We start from the raw sequence: 25164 nt of genomic DNA, 5'->3' as shown, positions 1-25164 counted from the left end.
GGTGTTCGCTCTGATAAGCTCAGGTTCTAAGAAGCACCCAGGCGCTGAACCCTAGCAATCTGTCTGCAAACCGCAGGCGAATTGCAGCCTGAAATTACCTGATCTATGGCTGAATGAGCTGCGGTCAGTCGAAAACAGGGAAGGTGATGTCAGTTTACCAACATGGTGGCTGCTGGCCTCCTCTGTGGTCTGACCGGTGTGGAGAACCGAGATGGACCACTTCCTTCCCCCGTCTTGAACCCAGAATTCAGCCCTGAGTACGGTGCTTGCGCGGCTGGCAGAAACTGCAGCGCTGTAACCCTGCGTCTCTATCCCAGCGCGCGCTGCAAACTCTAGCCGCGGGGCGATTTGCTGAATAAGCAGTGTTACCCTCCGTGCGACAAACCTCTTGCGTTTGAGTCCCCGTAGCCGATCCTCGTGCGATGGAAATCCTTCCTCCAGGTTCCGGAGCACCCCACTATTGCTGGAAATTCCTAACAAGATATCCTTTAGCGGTCCTGACTTGTCATACTCCCACACAGTGAAGCACCACACGGGGGCAATGCACTCCCCTCGCCGCCATCTTCCTCCACTCTCCTTCTTTTAATATTATCTATTCTTGTCCTTTTATCAGGTTTATTTAGAGTATTTGTTTCTTATTAAGTTTTTAAAGCTTTTTATATATCTGGATATTATTCCACTAATATTTCTTAAAGTAACAAAAAATCTTTTCCTCTATAGAGAAATCCACTGTTTTCAATTGTCTCAAAGACTTTTTGATTTAGGTGAAATATACTGGATATTTGCCTACATTGTCCAATAACAATTGTGTAACTTAAGACAACCTAAGAAATTTTTAGAGGCCTATGTTTATTATATAAAATTTAAAGTCAACTTTCTCTATTTTCTGGGTAATAAGTGCAATCCATTTTCAAGAAATGCATCTAACATCAACTTCAATTTTTCCCAGCTCTAGAATTGACACGATTTTTCACATTTATAAATCAAGGTTTCCTTAATAGAGAAGGGAATTCTTCAGACATTTCATCCACAAGCTGGTCATGGTGGTATATTACAATAATCCCAGCTACTTGGGAAGCTAAATGAGAAGGATAGCAAATTCAAGTTCAGCTTGGCAACTTAACAATTCTCTGTCATAAGAAAGGGAAGGGAGGGGAGGAAATGGATGAAAAGGAAGGAAAAGAGTTTCATACAGATTATAGAAGTCTCACATAAGTTGTTTGCTATGGACTCCAGGTTAGATTAACCTAGGATTATTTCTACCTTATTCAGGCCCAGAGTTATGGAGTCTGCTGACAATGGACCAAACCTCTGAAAACATGACTAAAAATTACAACAGTTATATGTCTAAAACATTGTGATAAGTAAGATGTCAAGTTATTTCATCCTAAAAGACATTTTTTGAGACAATCAATCCTACATAAATTAATTGAGATAGGTAAATAGTTCTCTTATTGAAATGTTAAATGATTAAAGAAACTCATATATACCATATTTGGGGATATGAAAATTTTCCTGATACGTAGCAGAGTGGTTGTCAATGAGTGGGAATTTTACCCTTAGTAGGGGTCTGTTGGCCATATTTGGAGACATTTTTGTTTTTCAAGACTATGGCTGGTTTTACTACTGATATTGAATGAGTAGAAATCAGTGATGTTGTTAAACAACATGCAATGTATTAGAGTCCCCAGAGTTAAGAATTACCTAGTTGATAGTGCCACTTTGAAAAATGTTTATCAGAACAAATTAGAAAATATGACATTATTTTCATCTACTATGTTACTGATTATTATTGTATGATGCAATTGGTATTGGCACAAACAATTTTCAGTGCATCAGATAAGGAATCTAAGCTGTAGATTTTATTGGGCTTAATTAAAGAGTTCCAAAGCTTGAACATTTGATTCTTCCATTAAACTAATGTTGTTATAGACAATTGTGTTCCACCTTTCTCAGAGACTGTTCATTTCATTTTTTTTCTTTTTTGTTATTCCAATTGAGTAATAGTTCTTCATATGTTCAATTGAACAGATTCTGACTTTTTTCAGGTCTCAGGTATTCAGCCCTAGCAGCTAATTTTAAAATATAATCATTGCAATTTTCAATTCCAGATTTTTAACTATTTTAAAAAACATTTTTTTTCCTTTCATTGGTGTTTCCTATTTCATAATATGATCATAAACTTTTTACTTCCTTTCTATCTTTAAGCATGATTTTTCTTTAATTCTCTGAACTAATATTTATATTAGCTACTTTGAAGTCTTTGTGTGCCAATTCCATCATCTACATACTCTCACAAGTGGTCTCTGTTGTTTGGGTCTGCTGTTGTTGTTGTTATTCTTAGCTTTGTTGTTTTTGTTGTAAGTTTTTTCTTACTTATGGCTATAGTTTCTCATCCCTTTGCATGTCTCAATTGTTTTTCCTTAAATATGGTCATCTTTGATTGAAACCCCTCTAAATACTGAGTAGTCTAACTCCACAGTTTGCTGTAATGTTTAAAAACTGTTTTTCTTTAGTAAACTTGCTGGGTTATTTTAGAGAAAACAATATCACCAGTAAACAAAATGTCTTCTGTTACCCTGCGTAATATAGATTTGGACATGTGCACACTTGTCCAAGGAGATGACTATCTTGTTATCAGGGTTTCCTTTGACTTTATTTCTCACTGATTTCTCTCTTAAGCCATCTTTCTTTTTTTGAAATTGCAAATGACTCTAGTGTTCTACTAATTACCAATGAGTTGCTCTATTGTTTGACAGTGGATGAGAGTATAAATTAATCTATGGTCTGATTCACTTAAAGTCATACACCTGTGGTACCCATACAAATCACCTTTTATGGTTAATTTTTTACTCTTCTTTGAAGTTTGTTCTGACCATGGGAGTAACCCTCTCAGATATCTCTTTTCCTTGTTTTCTTTTTAAATTAACTGGGTTATATTTAAGCTTCTTGCTTTCATGAAGCTACCCATCTCTCCTCTTACTTTCTATGAACAAAATATCCATTGTTCTGAGTCCATCCCAAGGCTTAAGTTTCCAACATTTACTCTACTTTAAATAAAGTGAATACCTTTGAGAAAATCTTCTGAGCTTTCTATTCTTTTTTTTTTATTGGTTGTTCAAAACATTACAAAGCTCTTGACATATCATATTTCATACAATAGATTCAAGTGGGTTATAAACTCCCATTTTTACCTGGTATACAGATTGCAGTATCACATCGGTTACACATCCACGTTTTTACATAGTGCCATACTAGTGATTGTTGTATTCTGCTACCTTTCCTATCCTCTACTATCCCCCCTCCCCTGCCCTCCCCTCCCATCTTCTCTCTCTACCCCATCTACTGTAATTCATTTCTCTCCCTTGTTTTATTTTGTTTTGTTTTTCCTTTCCCCTCACATCCTCTTATATGTAATTTTGTATAACAATGAGGGTCTCCTTCCATTTCCATGCAATTTCCCTTCTCTCTCCCTTTCCCTCCTACCTCTCGTCCCTGTTTAATGTTAATCTTTTTCTCATGCTCTTCCTCTCTGCTCTGTTCTTAGTTGCTCTCCTTATATCAAAGAAGACATTTGGCATTTGTTTTTTATTAAAGGCATTAAGATAGGAAAAGAAAACTTAAATTATCACTATTTGCTTTCTATTCTTTTATGGATATTCTCTGCTTTAAGGCAAAGCCTCTGAGCTCAACATCTTAAATGAACAGCAAGAACAGTGGCCTATCTTTCTTAAAGACACACCCCTGTTGCACAAACAGGGTACTGAGCTAGGGAGATAACATCTGGTCTTATCAATCTGGCTCTCCCTACATCACAACTTTATTTTATGAGGAAATTGGGCAAGAAAACTGGTGCCCATCTATGTGTGGACTGGCATGCTATATCACAAACATCCTGCGCCACCAGGGGACTGAGTGAAGAAAGGCATTCCCATTACTCTTTGAACTATACTGTAAATTAATCTTCAAAACATACAGCTGCAGCAGATAAGAAATATATTAAGCCCGCCTCTTCCCATGAGACATTGCAGCCCTGAACCTAAGACTTAGGGCAGATACATTTACATCTTCTTGGCCACATCCACCCAAAGTTGACCTTTCCCAAAGAAAAGATAGGGAGTGATTATGCACACAGCCCAACTCTCATAACCTGTTTTCTTGAATAAATCACTTATTACTTGATGTTTCTCCTCAAGACAATTTTCAGAAAGTTTAAGTAATTGATTTACTCTTTATTTTCATAACATGAACCAGTTTTATTTTTTATTTTGGAACCAGTCCATGGTATTTTTTTGTGTTGCTGTTTAGGAAGTTCTAATGAGGATTTTTTTTTTTTATTTTATTGTGATGAAAATGTTCTAAAATTAGATTATAATTTGGTTCTTAAATGAGTAAAAATAAATTGATATGTGAATTATTAAGTTTCTTAGAATTAAAGCACCAGTCTAGACTTGCCATATTTGGTTCAATTCCTCTTGGTAAAAAATTAATTCTTTAATGCATATATATTTTTATATTGTTAGCTTTCTGTTGCTGTGAAAAATTTTCCGAAAAAAAATCAATGTAGAGGAGAAAATATATATATATTGGCTCATGGTTTTAGAGGTTTCTGTCCATGGTCACTTGGCTCCATTGATTCTATACCAATGTGAGTCAGGTCATTATGGTATGAAGAGTGCAGTGAAGCAAATCTGTTTATTCATGGTATCCAGGAAGCAGAGAGAGAAAAAATGAGAAAGAGAGTAAAAGGTGAGCAACAAAATGTACCTTATAAAAACATGCTCCCAATGACCTATTTCCCCAACTAGGCTCTACCTCCTTAAGTTTCTACCACTTGCCAATAACCACTGGCTGGAGATTAAGACTTTAATACATGAGCCTTTGGGATACATTTTAGAACTAAACAAATTATTTTTGATATTCAGTCTTTCTTGCTCATATTTTGTTATATGATTCAAATGTATGTTTCAGTTTCTTTGTTATATGCATGAAAATGTATAGATAGAGAATATATATATTATGTTAACTGTCTCTAGTGCTAAAACCAATGATTTGATTCCCACTACACAAGATGTTTTCCTGTCTGCAATATTAATACATTTTAGTGGATGCTCTCAAGAACTATGTACATATATATGCAAACACAAAAAATATATAGAAAAAATGATGATCAAACAATGAAGTATTATTATTATAACTCAATCTTATATAAACATTAATTAAATGCATAAATTAAATGCATATACTATTGATTATATGTATTGTCTACCTAAACATTACTTCTAACTTAGTGTAAACTTTGTTTTTAACTCACTTTGTACTCAATTTACAGTTCTGAAGGTGAAATTTTTTCTAAAAAAGTTTTAAAGATTCCTCTTCTGCTTAAATCCTTTCTCTATTAAAATTGAAGATTATTAAGTATACAGGGGTTTTATACATTTTTTTGTCTAAAAATCATTCAAAGACTCTTGTATCCTCCACTAATTTATCACAATCTTTTTTTCATCATTTTATACAAAATTCAAGTAACTTCAAAATATTTTAAAATTTTTAAAAGTTGAAAATATAGTATGTAGACATAGTATGTACCCTACAACCACTTTTCCCCAATGATACCATCTTGAGTAAGCAAAATAAATTGTCAATTTTATCTAGCACAGGCTTCTGCAACCATTTACAAGCTGTTGGTTATAGAAATAAAAAGGTACAAGCAGTGTTTTGTCTGTGTGCATGCTTGTTTGTTTCAGCTGAAGCTTAATACTGTTCTTACAATAAAATTGAAGCAATTTCAATTCACCTTTCAACATGTCAATATTTTCTTTGGTTGATTGGGGCACAGCAATAGCAGAACAGAATTGAGCAATGAACTGAGAGAAGAAAGTGACCTAACTACTAATTTTGTTACCTTTGAACGTCTCATTTTCTTCAGCAATAAAATGAACAAAACTTAGCTTACCAACAGGGTTTTTGGTGGGTAAAACTGCTTTCTTGACATATTTGAAAGTATTTGTAAATTCTAAGTTAGAATTAAAAGGTAAGGGGTGATGATCATTTGATATATCTTTCTTTATTTCTTTTTACTTTATTAGTAAATCTAATTAAAATAGCTAATAATATTTAAATAATCTTTATAAAACATTTTATATGTTGATAATTGAATATCCATAACTATGCTATTCTGAGATGAAATAATTGAAGCCTAGATAAGTTACATGAGACTCTTGTGATCATTAAATCATTCAGTGATTGGTCAGACATTTCAATCAGTTTCCTTCATTCTTGCAGTGTCAATGACAGTGAATGTGAATATGTCACAGAGCCAAGTCAAGGGTTGGACAAGTGAAATAAGACATGTGCCTTGGGCACAAAATTTAATGATGTGTTAAACACAGTAATCAAGATAAATATTTTAGTACAGTATTTTTGAATTATAAATCAATAAAAATATTTGTGATTAACAAAATACCAAAAATGTAATTGAAGTCACATCTCATTACTAAGTTTTTTTTCTGCCTCAGGCTATTCCATGTCTCTTCATGGCATTGGCTGTGAATATTAGCATACTGGAAGTCCAAAGTTGAATAGCTTGGCCAGCAATTCTAGCACACAATCCAGATGTGGTAATCACATTTACATTTACATACTTAAGTTTCCTCATCTATAAAATGTTTATAGCATTAGTGCCTTTTTGATAGGTTTTATGACAGGATAGAAGAAATGAAGAACTTGATATTTCCTGTGGCAATTTATAGGCATTTTATATATTGTGTGTAGTTATAATATTAGTTCTTATTAGAGTAATAGTTCAGTATAGTCGTATGTAACCTGTGAACATACACATATATGCAAGCAAACAGGAAGAAAAATCCAGAAAAATGATAATCAAGCAATAAAGCAATGTTTATTCAATGTATTATATCTGGGTAAGGACTACATTTACAGAATCTTAGAAAATTTTCAAAATATGAAAATATTATTTTATTATTTTAGTATTATTTTAAGGATAATCCTGAGAAGAGTTTTTTGAGATGGTGGGAGTTTGAATATCTTTGGATTGGAAACCTAAATACCAGTCTGTGCAAACCATTAATCCTAAGCTGTTCAGTTGTTTTACATTCTTCCAGAAGTAGTTCTTTCCAGGCCATGTATATAGTTATTTTTATTGTCATTAGCATTTGTGTTTAACAAAGAGGGAGGCTATATTATGTTGCCTGCACTTTTTCTCTCTTTCTTTACACATAACACACATATCACACACATACAAGTAATAAATAGACCAAACTTTTCAGTTACATTGTAAAGTAATTTAAATTGGGGATTTACTAAAATGCTTGCTGCTCCAGGTAAATAAGAAATCACCATCCTATTGCCAGAAAATTCTGTTACAGTCACTACTCTAGTCTTTCTTGGATTGGGTCCCGTTTTCAGCATCTCTATTACCAAGACAGTGTTGTCTTTTCAGACAGGGTGACATTTACCATGTGTCTTGTTAATATTAACATAAACTCAGTTCACTATTTATTATCTGTAATAACTGAGATGCATTTTTTAATTCATTAAGAAATACCTAGTTAAATCAATCAACAAGGAATAACTATCTTTGAAAGACAATTTGAAGAATCATTACAAAAGTGTTTATATGTGTGGTTTTTTTTTTTCTAGTTAGCTTGCATATTTTTAGAACCTACTGTTATTATGTTATTTCTAGGGATGTTCCTTAAACTGTATTCACCTAGGATTTTTGTAAGTGCTGGCAGCCATCTAAATTAAACAGCAAGTCAAGTGACAGGTAGTAGAGATACACTGTGATGAAGCTTGAGACCCAGGAGACCATGTTTCAGTTCTTTGAAAAGCCTATTTTCAACAGAGACTAATATGTATCTTGTTGATGTTGAGCTGTATAATAAAGAGGTTCAAGTATATTACTATTCATGCTATTCTATGCTTTGGGTATAACAATTTTTAATTTAAAATATTTTATTATTACCTGTTATTGAACTACAGTAAAGAAAATAATTAATAAAATTAGATTACATTGTTAGAGACAGTTTTTGGAAATCACTAGGCACCTCTATTTTGTTGTTGTTAACTCTCAGTGCCCTAAAGGCATGGAAAAAAATTGCAAAAGTTTTCATATTACTGAGACTTCCTTTTAAAGTTGTGATTTATAACTTGCCCATATTTGGTAAACATAGGTACCTGGAGATATAAAAATCTTCACCATATCATGTATAATTATATAAAAATTAAGAAACAGAATTCCCAAAATGTCCTAAAGTACTGGAACTTAAAGTACCCAAAGTAAACTGTCCTATTAATTCTGACTTGTATTTGTGGTCATGCTGAGAAAAAGTAACATTTTATTGACAACATGTAAAGCATAGATTTAAACAATTCCAGGAAAGTGATGAATTTATTACTGTGTTATTCCTAAAGAATAAATGATCAAATAATATACATATACCCAATAATTAGTTTCTCAATATAAGTATTTCATAGACCAAATTAATTTTCTAATGAGGTATTAAATAGTAGTTACTAATTATATTATATAGGAAATCCTAAATGTATTTGGGTTGTTCACTAATATTATATAGGCTTATATTTTTAAATTCTATGATTTTTTACTTGTATTCCTTAAGGGTGGGTAGACTATAACCAATTCACTCTAATGCTGAACTAATGAAATTATATAACATTATGAAAGAACAGAGTGTGAAGAAAGGATAAAGAAGAATAAAACAGAATGTGTGTGACAAAAAAAATCAGAGAGGAAAGAATATTTAACCTGGAATTCCACTTATATTAGCTTACCTGATTATTTATGACTCACTGAGGAGACCAAACTTCTATCTTGTCAAAATCTGATACTTTATAGAGATGTTGACTTGATGATAATTCATGAACTACAAAATTCATCAATAGGCATCCTTTGACCACTTACTTCTTTAGAACACTGATATTTTGTCTCCCCATCCCACAGGTTTTGAAGGCAGCATCCTCTATTCCCCTCTGTGTGGCAACACCCACTCAATATAGTGCAGCACTTTTAGTTAGATTTTATCAGTGTCACATTAAAGAACTATGTTTCACGAATTAGGCAGTTACCCTCAGCCAATGCAGTGGAATGTGTGGGGTTCCAGAAAGGGTAACATTTATGGTTTCTGGAACCCAAGACAGTCAAAATCCACACTGTCTTTCTTATTTCATGGTCCTTTGTTTGTTTGTTTGTTTTTTGACTATTTTTTGTTGTTGTTTTGTTTTGTTTTTTAATTGATTTTATTTTTTTAAAATACACAATAGCGAATGCATTACAATTCTTATTAGACATATTATATCTTTGTATATAAAAGTGTTCACACCAATTCATGTCTTTATACATGTACTTTGTGGGGTTTTTTTATTACAATTCTTATTACACATAAATACCACAATTTTTCATATCTCTGTTTGTATATAAAGTAGGTGACACCCAATTCGTGTCTTCATACATGTGCTTTGGATAATGATGTCCATCACAATCCACTATCCTTGTTAATTCTCTGCCTCCTTCCTTCCCCTCCCGCTATAATTCCTATCTATAATTCATCTATTCCTCCCATCCTCCCCCTCTCTACCCCACTATAATTCAGGCTCCTTATATCAGAGAAAACATTTGGCATTTGTTTTTTTAGGATTGGATAACTTCACTTAGCATTATCTTCTCCAATGCCATCCATTTACCTGCAAATGCCATGATTTTATTCTCTTTTATTGCTGAGTAAAATCCCATTGTGAATATATGCCACATTTTTTTTAATCCATTCATCCACTGAAGGGCGTCTAGGTTGGCTCCATAGTTTAGCTATTGTGAATTGTATTGCTATAAACATTGATGTGGCTGTGTCCCTGTAGTATGCTGTTTTTAAGTCCTTTGGGTATAGACCAAAGATAGCTGGGTCAAATGGTGGTTCCATTCCCAGATTCCTAAGGAATTTCCATACTGCTTTTCATATTGGCTGCACCAATTTGCAGACACACTGTCTTTTTATTAAAGATTACTCCTGGTTAGAGCAATATTATTGGGAATTGATATGATTTTCTTTTCCAAAGCCAGGATATTTTGCAGATGTAAGATTTATTTTTAAACAGAGAGCCTATAGGGTTTGTGAAACTTTCCAAAAGGTATGATTACTAGTATTTCCCCAGATAGATTTTGAAGGAGGATTTTGAAGGAGGAGACTTTCTCTTTCACCTATACCCCTGAGAAGTGAGACACCTACTCCTCCAGCTATGTAGCTGAGGCAGTAGGTACTGAGATTTTTTTTTCCTTGCTAGTCTCCTGTCCCACATTTCTGAATTTCACAAAGTTTCCATTTTTCTCTTGTAGAATTTGATGTCCTTCTATATCACTCACCTCAGTATGTATCTACACATAAGACTTTTTTTTTAAAAAGCCCAATTAATATAAAGAAAATGTAGATAAACAGTGAAATAAAATTAGGAAAACAACACAGGATATAAGAAGAAATTCAGTAAAGAGACATAAATTTTGAAAACAACCAATGAAAAATGTTGAAAAGGTAGACCATAAGTCAGATAAAAATTAATTTGAAACCTCAATGATACACTAGATCAAATGGAATAAAGAATAACACAATTTGAAAACAGGTCTTTGGAAATAGAAAATTCATAGAAATAAGAAAAAAAAATAGAAAAAAAGGAAGAGAGCATTCCTGAATTTTTGAGACACCATTTAAAGATCATATTACCACATCACTGGCATAATGTAAAGGGAAAAGAGAAAGATTAAGGGCATAGAAACTTATTCAATAAAGTAATAGAATACTTCTATAATCTTGGGAAAGAGAGGTACAGCCAGGTAGAAGAGGTTTATAGAACTCAAAATATACATGACCATAAAAGATCCTCCCCACAGCATATTATAGTAAAACTGTCAAAACGCAGAATGATGAAAGAATTTTAACTCTGAAAGTGCCAAGTCACATTTATGAGCAATATAATTAGACTAATAAGCAGATTTCTCATCAGAAATCCTATAGATAAAAAATATTTGTCACGTCTAAAGAAAATAACTGCCAACCAAGATTATTATAGCAAGTATGACTATCTTCAGAAAATGAGACATAAAGACCTTCTAAGAAAAAAGCCAACAAAATTCATGACCAGCAGGTATCAGTCTCATATATAATAAACATGATCTGGGTGTGGAGTTATTCAGACAGATAGTGTAAATTTTGGCATCACTCTAACATATGTACTCCATCAAAGCTTAAAACACAGTTCACATTGGAATATTGAACTGAGGCCAAGAAATAATAGACGGATACTTTAAAAATACCATCAATTGTGTTTAAAGCTTCTTAAGATATCTCATATGAAGGACAGGTAATCCAACTAATGCAAGATTCTTGTATCCCTGGCAATTTGATCTTAGTACATTATATGGCACATTATCAACTAATAATGTTAATTTTAATACTTATATTATTGTTATTTGTCAATTTCTGTGTGGTCAATTTGTGTGAGATTATGGATGTATCAATCAAACTTGAAAGATGTGGCTGAGATAACAGTAGGTAGAGCTGGCCTGTCCATAATTACAAGGTAAAGGTAAAACTTCTTTTTGTCTTGCTTCACTGAGATATCTGAGAGTATAGATCTCTGGAGTAATAAAAGGATAATTCTTAACTTTTGATTGTTGTGTGGTAAATTTTCCCAAGTTCGCTTAAAAAGGAGAAATGATATAGACAAATAGCTAAGTTATAGGGCCAGAAGAAATAGGAGAAGAAATTCTAAATCGTGAAATAGTGAAGATTTTTAAATAACAAAATTAAACTCTGATTAACGTCTACCAGCTTTTTTGTATTTAAAATGATCAAAACCCATGCTGAAGTCATGCTGCTCGTAAACTTTCCTTGCCCGTGTCCCTTTGCACACCAACTTGCGTCACCCTCTCCATGTTTCTCTAAGGTCTGGCCACATTGATCTTTTTGCAATTTCCAAGAACATATATCTACTCATGTTTTAGGATAATACTCATATTTGGTTTTGTTGTGTATTAGATCTCAATCTACTCCAACCTTTTTTTAAGGAAAATATTTCCTTAACTTCTATATAATTTGGGTTCCCTTTAATACATTCTCTCATAATGTCTTCTGTTTCTTTCATAGCAATCACCATCATTTGTACATAGATTTTTGATAAAACCATTGCTAACAAACTTCTCTCAATGGACTCTAAATTATGAAAAGTCATGTACATGATTGCTGTGTTCACTACCATTCAGTGAGTTAATGAACTCCTGCAAAGGTTGCTACTTTGCAAATACCCAATAAATGTCTACTCAGTGACTAAATATTGTGTTATTTACATGCATACCATATCCTTCTTGGAATTATCTGTTTATTTTATGTGTAGTTTACAGAATTCCTAATGTAGTCAGTATATTGTTTTAAATATATAAAAATCAATAACTTTTTCATAACAAACATTTTTTGAGCATGATAACATTGGCCTGGGAGATATATATATATATTGTACAGGGATTGAACTCAGGAGTACTCAACTACTGAGCCACATCCCCCTCTCTATTTTGTATTTTATTTAGAAACAGAGTCTCACTGAGCTGCTTAGCACATTGCCATTGCTGAAGCTAGCTTTGAACTCATAATTCGCCCTCTCAGCCTCTTGAGCCACTGGGATTACAGGTATGTGCCACAGTGCCTGGCTAATTATTACATTATTTTTTAGCTCAGTTTCCTATTGTGTAAAATTAAAGTGTGTTAGCTTATCTTGAAGTCTTTGAGGAAATAATTATCCTTATTTTCAAATATTCTACTTTCCAGTCAATGCTAGTACTTTTAACGTGGGGGAAAGCAAATTTTTTAAACAGCAATTTAACAAACTTGTTAATAGAACAATTATATAGTTCCAGACAATCTCAATTTCATGAAAAAAACTATTTTTTTTCATAAAATAAGAGAAAAATAACTGGATATTATTAAGAATATAAATCTGATATTGAAGATAAATTTTATCTTTTGACTAGACTTCAGAGAACCTTGCTAAAATTTAAACTGATAAGCTGATATATGAATGTCAAGAGATTTCTTAAGTAACCACGGCCATATTCTGGTTAAGTAGGAAAGGGGTCTGATTGAAAAGCTCATATTTCCCCTAAAAGTACTTGACTCATACCAATTTCATACAAGATAGAAATCTGCTTGATGATTTGAGCTATCATTTACACACTTTTTGTCACTCAAATTTTAAGCTGATACTCCATACTTTTATTCTAAAATTATCCTGATAGAAAGCATCAAAAATGATATGTTGAGGAATAATGACCTATTATTCTTTCAGATTAAAAATAATAGATCATTCCTAAAATGAGAAAGAGACAAAATTAATAAAATACATTTTGACATATTTTATTCAAAATTAAGTGTCTTCACACATCTGCATTCATAATGACATTCCAAAGGGGAAAAAAATCTTACTTGAAGGTCAAAATACAAGATAAGAGAAACTCAGGCTCATTAACATCTGAGAACATTTCTTGTGCTGATTTAATTAAAGATCATGGAATAAATTGTGCAGTGTTCCTGAAAGATACACTTTTATAAAACCTAACTTGTACTGTGAGCCTTCTTTCTTACATGCAAGTTCAATTCTGTGTGTGTTAAATTTTTTTCACATGAAAAAAAGAATGCCATATGTACGAATAAAATGATTTAAAATATGAAATCAAATATTTTATTTTTTGTATAATGTGTCTATATGAATATATACTTATAACTCAAGATTTTCAAGATCTTATGTTTAGAAGTGTGCCCCACAGTGGAAAATCAAATTTTAGTAGCCCTTTCAAAGTATGTTGTTATTTGACTACATAGATTGATCTGGCTGATTTTTATAAGTTGAAAGAAAGAAAGTTCTTTCTTTTATCATCACATTTTATATTGTCCTTATAGGAGATTGTATATGAAAAGTATTATCTGAAGATAAATATCTACCCTAATTTTTCACAACATATAAACAAACATAATATACTTAAATGTTAATTAGGTCTGTCTTATTCTACTTTCTTAGTATTTATTCTTTACTTTGATAGGGAGAGGCATTCCAGGTGATGAATAGAGAAATATAGTGACAAAGGGGACATGTTTATGGTTTAGTATTGTTTTTAAGAAAACCTCCCCAATAATTTTCTTTATGGACCTGAAATTCCTGCTGCTTTTTGTTCTCTTGCTTGAGGTTATTTCAAAGAGTGGAGAGGAGTAGTACACATGGAAATGAGGCAGAGAAAGAGATTCCTATTGCTCTGTAGTATAGTGTAAGTTCTGGTATTGTGATGCATCCTACTTCACTCTTCTTGCTTAGGATTGCTTTGATTATTTGGGGTCTTTTATTTCTAGAAATGAACTTATGATTGCTTTTTCTATTTCTAGGAAAAATGTCACTGGGATTTTAATAGGAATTGCATTAAAACTATATAAGGTTTTTGGTAGTATGACCACTCTGACATTGTTAAGTTTGTCTATGGAAGGCCATGGAATTCATTTGGAGAAATAAGAGACCCAGAATAGCCAAACCAATCCTTAGCAAGAATAGTGAAGCAGGGGGCATCACAATACCACACCTTAAATTATACTACAGAGCCATAGTAACAAAAACGGCGTGGTATTGGCACCAAAACTGACACAGACCAATGGTACAGAACACACAGAGACAAACCCACATAAATGCAGTTATGGGCCAAAAATATTCATTGGAGAAAAGATAGCCTCTTCAACAAACAAATGGTACTGGGAAAACTGGAAATCCATATGTAGCAAAATGAAATCAAATCCCTGACACCCTGCATAAAACTCAAATCAAAGTAGATCAAAGACTTAGACATAATACTAATACTGAGCCTAATATTAGAAAAAGTGGACCTAAATCTTCACCATGTAAGCTTAGGAACTGAATTCCTTAACAAGACTCCTAAAGTGCAAGTAAAATCAAGAATCAATAAATGGGGCTGGGCACAATGGTACAGGCCTGTAATCCCAGCAGCTCTGGAGGCTGAGGCAGGAGGATCATAAGTTTAAAGATAGCCTCAGCAAAAGTAAGGCACTAAGCAACTCAGTGAGACCCTGTCTATAAGTAAAATACAAAATAGAGCTGAGGATGTGACTCATTGATTGAGTGCCCCTGAGTTAAATCTATGGTACAAAAAAAAAAATCAATAAATGGAATGGATTCAAACTAAAAATCTTCTCAGCAAAGAAAATAATCAATAACTTGAAGAAAGAGTCTACAGAATGGGAGAAAATCTTTACCACACACCCCTCAGATAGAGCACTACTCTACAGGAATATAAAGAACACAAAAAACTGAACACCATAAAAACAAATAGCCCAATCAATAAATGGGTGAAGGAAATGAACAGTTCACAGATTGATCAACAAATATTTGAAAAATGTTTGACATCTCTAGCAATTAGAGAAATGCAAATCAAAACTACCCTAAGATTTCATCTCACTCCAGTCAGAATGGCAATTATCAAGCATACAAGCAACAGTAAATATTGGCAAGGATATCGTGAAAAAGATACACTCACACATTGCTGGTGGGACTGCAAATTGGTGCAACCACTCTGGAAAGCAGTATGGAGATTCATCAGAAATGTTGGAATGGAACCACTATTTGACCTAGCTATCCTGCTCCTCAGTTTATATCCAAAGAACTTAAAATGAGCATACTATAGTGATATAGCCATGTCAATGTTTACAGAAGTTCAATTCACATTAACCAAACTATGGAACCAAACTAGGTGCCCTTTAACAGATAAATGGCTAAAGAAAATGTGGCATATATAAATGCAATGAAATATTACTCAGCCTTAAAGAAGAATGAAATTATGGCATTTGCCAGTAAATGGATGGAGCTGGAGAATATCATGCTAAGAAAAATAAGTCAATCTGAAAAAAAAAATCAAAGGCCTAATATTTTCTCTCATATTCAGATGCTAATTCACAATAAGGGGTGGATGCTAGGGAAGAATAGAGCTACATCGGGTTAGAAAGAGGGGAGTGAAGGGAAGGGAGGGGATATGAGGGTAGGAAGAATGGTAGAATGAATGAGACAATATTACCCTATTTGCATATATGATTATTCAAGTGGTGCGATCCTACATTGTGCACAACTAGAACAGGAGAAGTTGTACTCCATTTATGTATGATGTGTCAAAATTCATTCTACTGTCCTACATAACTAATTAGAACAAATTAAAAATTTAAATTTCTAATCTTAGGTTGATGTCTTCACACCTACCTTTCTTTACTCTTAATTACTAGGTTACAGGACTGAGGTTGTGGCTCAGTGGTAGTGTTTCCCTAGCACATTTGAGGCACTGGTTTGATCCTTAGCACCACATAAAAATAAACAAATAAAACAAAGGTATTATGTCCATCTACAACTAAAAACAAAATATTTTAAAAAAAGAACTAGGCTACATATTCTCAATAGCAATATGTGTGTGTGTGTATATATATATATATATATATATATATATATATATATATATATATATGTTCAGGTAACCAATAAAATGCTTTTTTTTTCCTTTGAGAGCATGGTTACTTAAGCAATTACAGTTCTGCAACTTTACAACCTTGTCCTCATTTCCTTAGGAGGCAAAGTCTCACCTCCACCACAGGTATTTCCTATGAGGTCAACTTCTACTTCCTAAGGAGACTTTCATATTTGGAGTTCACAGGATTTCAACAGTTGAAAATCCATGCTTTATGGAGAAAGCAATGCCAGATTGTGTATGTTCTAAATATACTTTCCATACATGTTTGATAAGAAACAAAATTGTTTTGACTTATTGTATTCCTTAAAGATCTGAAATTGCTATTTTATTGCAATAAAAGACAATGTCAATGAAATTAAGCACACTGTTGTTTAGGGACAAAACACAGTCCTAATGTTAGATAAGCCCTAAAAGAGGGTGGTGATGTGAAGGGGTCAAATTTTAGAGAATGAAAGTAATTATCATCAAGGTTTCAAACTGAAAAATTGTTCTTAGAAATGTGACATGAAAATACCATTGTCTGGTGCCAACATCTTAGGACCAAGAAAAATCACCATTTTTCTTTGTTCTGTTACACAAGAATCACAAAAATTTACAAATAGAATAGAAGTCTTGAGACTCAACAGAAACAGGGATGTAAAACTGGCTCTTTTATTTTTGTTAATAATAGAAGGTATAGCATTTCTATGGAAATAGAGAATAAGCGGCTGTTCCCAGGTATTATTTCTATATCATAGCTTATGTTACAGTCTATTTTAATTTGAATAAATATAAGAAAACTTGATTATGTTTTGTTAATTCTTAAGAGAATAACATTCAGATGACCCAGAGAAAACAGAGTAAAAAGACATATGCAGTTAAGAGCACCTACTGTATACTCTACTAGAGGAGTTACTCATCTTAATTTACTAGTAAAGAGACTCTAAGAAAGACAAATTTATCTCTATTTCAAGAATCATATAGATTCAAGAATAATAGAAATTCAAACATTTATCCATGTATTCACCATACAGACAAAGTAGAAATCAAACTCAGTATTTTGAAAATCAAATTCCATTCATTCTAGTATACTGCCATTTCGGGGCAGCTACATAAATTTCAGAACACATATGAACTCGATATATGCGGCATTTTTTTTCAAAAAGCAGGAATAATATCATTATGGATATGAAACTTTAAAATTTTATTTTTTCTATGGTCTCTTTCTTAACTTATGATAGTGTTTTATCTATGATTTCAAGTTATTCTAAGCAAAAAAAATTATATTTATTAGCATGAATTTTCTGGTCATCTTTAAATTACACAATTTTAAAAGACAAATAAAAAAAACAGTTAATTTTTATGAAAAATCACCACAAAGATACAATTTGTATTGTATTATGCAAGTATTTCTACTTTATAGTTACCAAAAGACAAAAATGCTCCACAAAAAAAGCTGAACTTTTCTTATATCATTTCAGGATATATGAATATTCTACCAACACTCTACTTCAAATTTATTGATGATTAGGAAAGGATGAAAACAAAACAAAATAATGAGTTTCCTTATCTTTTCTTTTACTGTTATTATTTTTAACACAGATAGTTAATTGTTACATGGAAGTAATATAAGAAAGGACATGGGTAGGTCCTTGTTTGTTTCAGGATTCATATTTGTTAGAATGTCATCAGTTTTCTTATTTAAAAATATCATGGCTTACATGGAAAGAGTAGCCTCTCTTGTGCCGCATAGTACTCTCAGACTTATTGAGTTTCCACACATTTTGAATGCCATGAAGTCTTATTCTCATAAGTTGCTATAACCATTGTAAGTGAAAGTTTTTTCAAGAAATGACAGAGATATTGCATGCATTTTCTCTTCTCATGCACACAACATATTGTCTTTGTTTACAAAATCATGTTGTTTTAATAATTTTTTCATTGTTATAGCCAAAACACCAAAAAGAATAACTTACAGAAGGAAAAGTTTATTTGGAGCTCATGGTTTCAGAGGTCTCAATTCATAGACAGTAGATTCCATCGCTCTGTGTCCAAGGTAGGGCAGAACATTCTCGGGGAAGGACTCTGTGGAGAAATGTTACTCAGCTCATGGCAGGACTAGATAGCCGATAGAGAGAATAGGGAAGGCACCACAGAGAAGACACACCTTTCCAGGGCATGCCCCAAGTCACCAACCTTCTCCAGCCATGCTCCCACCTGCTTAGTTACCACCTAGTCAGTTCATTCAAACAAGGATAGAGTTATTAGGTTACAGATCTCATAATCTAATCATTTTATTAAAAATATTCTTACATTAATATAGAAACTTTCAGAGGACACCTCATTTCCAAACCAAAACACATGTTGAAGAAATGAAGACACCGGTTTGAAATTCAACTAATAAATTCAGAACAGCAAGAACACATTATAAGAGAAGTAATACATAATTATATTGATCATATATCACTGAAGCCACACAGGTGATGTGTTTTTTTTTTAATTCTGAGTAATGAGGTAATATAGGACAAGTACAGCAAATGCCAACAGTAGGGAGTAAACAAATTGTATAATAATGTAACCTCTTGGAGAGGGCTTGTAACCAATTTGATGGAATCAATTTGTATCCTGAAGGTTTAGTGAATAGCCAAGTGTGATTAAGTATTTTAATAGATTGATAGTGATTAAATAAAGTTAGATCCTGGAATTAAATAATCATTTTTTATAGGACTGTGCATGATAGTAAAGGAATTTTGTGGTTTTACTGGTCAATAAGCAGAAGATGAGTACAGGGAATTTATATGATTCACCCATTATTACCTCCATGTTAAAAATAAAGTTTTGAGATGGAGAAGTAAAAGGGATTTAAACCCACTAAATATAGATACTTTGGTCTATTAGAGCCAATCAGTTTATGTGCTTCTAAGTAGCATAGATAAAATTGATTGACTATTGTGAGCACTCAGAAAGTTAATGTAAAAAGTTATTTTACCAAAACACAATTGCAAATGAAGAGTCATGTTCTTAGTTGAAATTTCCTGTATTTCTCAAAGACAAGAACAACTAAGAAAATGGACTAGATTAAACAAATTATGTTTAATAAACAACCCTAAATTTTATTCCAGCTTTACATTAAACTGGTTATAATTTCATATGCATTAACAAAAGTAACTGCTTAAATATTTGTATATGAAAAAAGAAAGACAATAATGTTCTAAATCAATTTATATTCTCCAGGTTTGATGAGTATATTAATAATACCTCCATGTGCTCAACCATTCCTCAAAATCTGCTAGTGAATATGTACGTGTGTGTGTGTGTACATGTGCATGCCCATGATTGTTTGAGTACAATTTAAGGAAAAAATTTGGCATACCATAACAGGTAATGTAGCATGTTTGTTTCTAATTCGACTGATCTACTGAATTCCTTCTATAAGAATATAGAATTATTTTCTTCGTAGGCAAAGGAAATGTGATCTTGACATGGTTCCATTAAAAAAAAGATGGTGATGAAATAACTGCCATTCTGCCATTTTCTAAATGGATTTAAAAATTATGCAATATGAAATGTTAAAAGTGTGAAAGAAAGAGTAGTGTGTGATTAGGGGGTACTATAAAGTGAATGGTTGTATACCCCAAGAATTTGTGCAATGGAAATTTGGGCCTTGGGGGTTGACAAGGTCATGAGCATGAAGCTCTCATGGATGAGATTGAGTCCTTTATGATAGAGACTACATAGTGCTTCCTTGCACCTTTCAAGATTTGAATTCACATAGCACTTTCAATTACGAAAGAAGACAGCCCTCTGTGAATTAGAAAGTGAGTCAGCATTGAGTCTTCTGCTTTCTTGAGCTGGAATTCATGACCTCCAGAAATGTTAAAAGTAAGTCTTTATTGTTTACAAGCAACACAGTTTATAGTATCTTCTTAGAGAAATTAAAAGAACTAAGGCAGGAGAGATACAGAAATGAAAGAGAAAGATTTGGAGGGAGTTGCCAAAGCAGAGAGAAAAGTAGTGATAAAGTGGTACCTTAGTCATACAATCTAGTAATGTTCTTGTTATTTTATTTTTCTGGTTTTATAGCTTATGAATAACAACAATTTATGAAAGATTTTTGGTAAATGATCACAATAAAAATTAATGCATGTTGCATTTGAACTACCTAAGAGCATACTTTTGGGGCAGAGTAAAACCAATTAAGTTGAAAATAAATTCTGCTTATGTAAATATATTTGGAGAAAAACTCAGTCAACCAACTGAAAGTATTGAATTGAGAAATAAATATACTATGGTTAATATTAACTCATGGCTTTTCCTCATGCTGCATACAAATTTTCAGTATGAGTATTACAAGTAAGTCAACAAATAATAGCATTCTTATTTATGAAGTATGTATAGAAAGATGAAGTACAAATAAAGATGCAATATTAGGGAAATTATTTTATTTACTATCATAATACATAACAATATATTCACACTTACGTGTGTGTGTGAAAATATATATATATATCCACCCTTTGGGAAAGGAAAAGCACCGGTTTAACATTATGACTTACAGTTTGTATTTCATTTGTTTCAATTCAGGCACAGTTGACAAATGTGTCATTAAAATCATTTCTAAACTACATAACTGTAGGCTCTATCTAGTTTCTTGTTCACATTGTGTACATAATAATAATAATAATAATAAAAAACAACTGCTAAGGGCCTGCTCTGTACAAGGCACATGGAAAGATGAAGATAAAGCAAAGGTAATCTGTTTATTCCAGAGCTACCAGCAATTTATAGAGAAAAGACATTAGCCTTTCTAAAACAGAAAAATAGAAAATATCACAGACTTTCATAACTGAATGTAAGGTGTTCGGTTAGTGTTCATAGTTCCCAAAACTTAATTTTTTTAAATAAAACAAATTATTAACTAATAACACTGTGAGTCAAATGTGCGTAATGGATTTTGCTGGGCTGAGACCTAGGTCTTTGCAGGGCTGTGTTCCTTTTGGAGGGTCTAACAAAGAATCCATTTCTAGCCCTTTCCAGTTACCAGAGGTCACTGGAGGTCACACCAATTCAGCCAGCTCTTTCATCCCCAAAGTCAGATACACCCAGTCGAGTCATTTTTTTCTCACATTGTGTCACCATCACCTTCTTTTCTACCTCCTTCTACTTTTAAAGTTCCTTTGTTTATGTTGTGTCTCAATAGATAATTCAAATTAATCTCTCAGTTTAGAGAATGTCTAACAACTTTTATTCTCCTTTGCCATGTAATGTAACATGTTCACAGTCTCTAGAGATTAGGTCTGGGCATCTTTGAGGGTCAATATTCTACCTAACAAGTATATTTTATAAAATTTTGATAGCAGAAATGATAATAGCTCTCACCTGAAATAGTAGGAATGAGCTTTGCAAAGGTCATGATACATCCACATGCTCTGATGTGTGTGTAAAATACAGGACAGCTATGTAAACTGAAAATACTAGATAGCAAATTCCTTTAGTCCATATTATTAATTAATAAAAATTCAGAACTAGCAGCTACTCTATGAACTATAAAGATAAAACTTACATTATATATATATATGTGTGTGTGTGTGTGTGTGTGTGTGTATTTTCATCTATCACATCTAAATCAAATAGTTATTGAAGACAATATTTTCTGATACTAGTTTCAGAGTAAGCTCAGATTTTGGCAGATCTAACATAAGGCTGTTAAATGGCACATGCTGTTTTATATGGCACAATAAGACTAAAGCATATTCAGAAGACTATATGAGTACCTATGATCTCAACTATTTTCAATGAAATCTTATTATTTCAATTCATTCAATAGTACTTTAATTTCTGAAATTGACAATATTCAAATAAATACTAAAATTTCAATTAATTTAAGTAGGAAATTATTTTTTTAAATATAAATACACTGAATAAAAAAAAATTAACACTGAATTTTTTAAATGCTCCTAACTTTAGATGTATCTGAGTTGATATCCACTTTTTTCTTTGTTTTAATCCAGATGTTTGATGTTCATGGTGGAAAAAAAATAAATTGGTCCTTATCTCCTGAACACTGGAACAGATCTCAAATCTAGATGAATGACACAATTACTTGGATAGATAATCCATTTTTCTAGAGTGACAATCTGCCCTAATGTTTCAATAGTGCTGCTTTCAAATGTGATATAAGATGCCCAAATCTACACTTTAGTCCCTGAAATAACAGTTAAAGAAAGGTGTCCTGTTATCAGATTTAATGTAGAACAAATATAATTTATAAAAATCAATTATTATTTTTAAGTGTACTTAAATGACATAAATTAATGAGAACATATCCTTATTTAATGTATTTCTGATATATAAAACAATGACATTTTTATCTTTTCCCCTAACTCTGTTTAGAGTCTTTGATCAAAATGTCTTCAGTATAAAATATATTTTCAACAAAAGGTAAGCAGTGACAGAACTTAATTTTCATTTATCATGTCAAACAACTGATATATTTATGTATTCCCTGGAGCATTATATTACATGTTTTAGCTGGTAATCTGAGACTAATTTATATGTAAATATTACTGTATAACAGATTGACAGTCGTAAATGCAATAGGAGTTTATTTAAATGAATAGGATACTTTAATTTTAATTAAATGAATAATATACTTTAATCCAAGTATGGATAGACAAATGAAAATATAGCATGTGATACTGATACCTCAAAGACTTTGAGGAAATTGACCCAGATCTTGGGTCTTTAAGTGAATTTCCAGAGGTCAGAAACAGATACTTTGTAACTAGATTACTTTAAAAATCTGGACCATATTTACTCATTTTATATTTTCATTATTAGCCATAATTATTCATTCAATTTTATAAAAACGAAAGAGACTTCACAAAATGAAATATTATTTTATTTTCTGGATGTAGATTCAGGCTTCTAGCTATTATTTACTTTCAGAATTACAAATATTTATTGACATTTAGTTTTGCTGACAATTCTTTTGGATTTGGACAGTTGAAAATTATTTGTTTTTATTTGAAGGTAATCTCTCTTTGTTATAGCTTCTAGGTAGTCTTTTTTTTTGTAGGTAGTCTTTTTATTGTGGTTTCTTTCATCAATTAAAAAAATAATATTTCATTTTCTTTGTCTCCATTATTTGGATTGAGAAACCAACTGTCTTCTTACCTAACACATGTTTTTAGTTTTTGGTTGCTTTTGTGTTATTTTTTAACCATTTTGTTGTGATGTGTCGGTCTTGTCATATTTTTTTTATCTTGTTGTAGGTTTTTGAGCTCCCTGATTCTGTGAGTTGATATGTCTTAGAAACTTGAGATATTTGTGGTTATTATCTCTTCAGATATTTTTTCCTGTTATCTCTTTGAGTTCATTTTGGATCATTCCCATTGAAATATCCTGAAGGTCATTAAAACTTTCATCAAATGGGCCTAGGTTACCCTTATGACCCCAGATAGTTTCCTGACTTTGATTTATTTATTTTAATGAATACTTTTAATTTCTCTTCTACCCTTCTCAAATTCTATGGATCCCTATTCTGTTAGAATCTGGTACTCTTGCCTGTGCCCATAAGCAGATAATGTGCCATACTTTGTAAAGTCCTTGGATAATTTGGATATGAATATGAACCAACTATCTTGTTCTTTATTAAATTATTATCATAAACTTAATGATGGACTGAGGATTAGGGTTGGTGGACTGTACTTAGGACCCCCCAGAATTCTAATCTTTAAGTTATTAAACCCTCAGTTATTCCTCCTTACCCTCCATTTTATTTGATCTGTTGTATTTAATCTGTCATTCAGAAAAAAGAGTAAGTATTGATTTACTTTTGGGGGCTTCTTTATTGTCTAATATGTTTTTAAAATAAGTTTTCAATTTATCTAGGTTGTTCTCCTTAGTAAATCTTTTGTGAATTTCTATAATTCAAACTTGAAAATATCCAATGTTCATGTAATTTTAGTAACTTAAAATGTAAGTTTCCCTTTAATTCATTAAAATTTCTATAATAACTGTGTGCTATTGAATTCAATATTCAAAATGGAAATATAGTCTACAAGAAACAATATGGTATAATTTCTTACATACAAAAAAATTAAACATGGGTTTAAAAAAGAAACAAACACAAGAAGAATGATAATAATATTGGGCAGTGTTAAATTGTGTGCAACAGATAAATTTCTATAAGGCATTAAGACGAACTTATTCAGACTTCGAATTACATGTAGCCATCATGTAGGAGAGAAGATTAAAGTTGAATTTTGAATGCCTTTGTAAAATAAAGAAGGATTTAAAAACATAATACTATAAAAAAATGGTCTCATGTTCTGGTATCAAGTCATAATTTCTATCCATATATAAAGTTGATGTGGGGATATTGTGAATGGAGTGGTTGTCCTCATTTCCATTTCAGAGGATTTGTCACTGATATACAGGAATGCCTTTGATTTATGCGTGTTGATTTTATATCCTGCCACTTTGCTGAATTCATTTATTAGCTCTAATAGTTTCTTTGTAGACCCTTTTGGGTCTGATAGGTATAGAATCATGTCATCTGCAAATAGTGATAATTTAAGTTCTTCTTTTCCTATTTT

This window comes from Marmota marmota, unplaced genomic scaffold, assembly GCF_001458135.2.
Source record: "Marmota marmota marmota unplaced genomic scaffold, marMar, whole genome shotgun sequence".
NCBI lineage: Eukaryota > Metazoa > Chordata > Mammalia > Rodentia > Sciuridae > Marmota > Marmota marmota.
This window is presented reverse-complemented; position numbering follows the sequence as displayed.